Genomic DNA, 1846 nt, shown 5'->3' on the forward strand with positions numbered 1-1846 from the left:
CTTTCAGGGCTGCTTGGTGAATATTCTTATAGTTGTCTGGGTCTACCAGGCTCCAGAAATGTTGTGAATGTTGTTGCGATTGTAGCTGGACATTATTCTGGAGATTTAACCTCCATCTCCATCTCTACAGGATTGACACTGAACAGTTCATCTATCTGCTCTCAGTGTTTCCCCTAGGTTTGCTGCCTTGGGGGGGTGGCATGGACTGTGGCATGGAACCCCCCCCCTCGGTGATGATAACTCAGCATTAAGGGTTGGTTGGGGGTAAGACCCTGCGACATACCAGCGTCATGTCCAGGGGGTGTACTTGTACATCAAGCCGCCTCACGCTACAGAAACAGGAAAATCCTGCCCTATGGGCCATTAGGCTCGAGAACCATCTGTTCACAAGGCTACTTATGTGGTCTTGATTACCTGTCCACTTTCTCACCTGGTTCTTGCTGTCTCTCTCTCTGGTGTGCCGACACCATCCTGCTCTCTCTCCTTCTCTCCCTCTCTATCCTCCTCTCTCCCTCTTTTGCTGTCAACCAAAAGGCAAACATAACGGTGCCGCATCAATATGCCGACAGACCGTTGTGCCGACAGCCCTCCCTGCATGTGAATGCTCTCCGCTTCTCTGTTACGGTACATGTGGGAAAACTAGGGTTAGGTTTAGGTGCTACGTCGACTTGGTACATGCTGGCATGTCTAACCCTAACCCTAATCCTATCCCTAACCCTAACCCTACCCCTAACCCTAACCCCAACCCTAACCTTAACCGTAGCACCCTAGCACCTAACCCTAACCCTAACCCTAACCTTAACCGTAGCACCCTAGCACCTAACCCTAACCCTAGTTTTCCCACATGTACCGTCTTGTCAGCTCTCGCAGAAATCCGCTAATAAACTGTCGGCATCGTGGTCCGTCGGCACAGCGGGTGGCCCCCAACATAACAACCAGAGTATTTATAATCTAATAAGAGGTATAAATTGATCCATATCAATTAATAACATTATTATAATTGAATATTGGATTGCTGTGGGCAATGCAGTCAGATAATGTCATTTTGACTTTACTCTCACCTGAAAAAAAATCGTATGTCCATCTATAAAAAACAGACATTTCCAATGCTTCAATCCACTGTCCATGTACTGTAAATATGCCATTATGGTATTACCATGAAACCCAATTCTAGCAGAATAAGAAAGATTGTATATCTACTTTAAGTAAAATAATAAAGTGCATCCAGTTAGCTCTTTAGCTGGCAAGTGTGCAGCAGACTAGCTCATCTAATCACCTCTGAGCTAGCTAGTTAGAACAGGAGACGAAAGGAGACCAGAGGGAGAGAGAGGCAGAGAGAGAGAGAGAGAGAGAGAGAGAGAGAGAGAGAGAGAGAGAGAGAGAGTACCCGTTCCCAGAGTCCCGTCTGTCTGAGCTCTCCCCCCTCCCCGGGTGGCACCCCCCCCCCCCCCACCTGCCCTCCTCCATCATGACCACCAGAGGAAGCAGTCGCCCCAACGGCACGCTGCCCCAGACCAAGATCTGCCAGTTCAAACTCGTGCTTCTGGGGGACATGGCTGTGGCCAAGTCCAGCTTGGTTCTGCGCTTCGTCAAGGGCCAGTTCGACGAGTTCCAGGAGACCACCATCGGAGGTAAGGGGGAGGAGGGGTTTGGTTTGGTTTGTTTATTTGGATCCACTATTAGATACAGCAAATATGCAGTAGCTATTCTTCCTGGGGTCCTCATACCATACTTTCAAACAATTTTTCATCTTAAACACTAAAATACAGACAATACACTTCCATAACATTCATACATACATACATACATTAGCTCTATTATTTACATTTAACCACTACGCCAGCCA

This window comes from Nansenia antarctica (genome assembly GCF_963989245.1).
Source record: "Nansenia antarctica genome assembly, chromosome: 11".
In the NCBI taxonomy this organism is placed as follows: Eukaryota; Metazoa; Chordata; class Actinopteri; order Argentiniformes; family Microstomatidae; genus Nansenia; species Nansenia antarctica.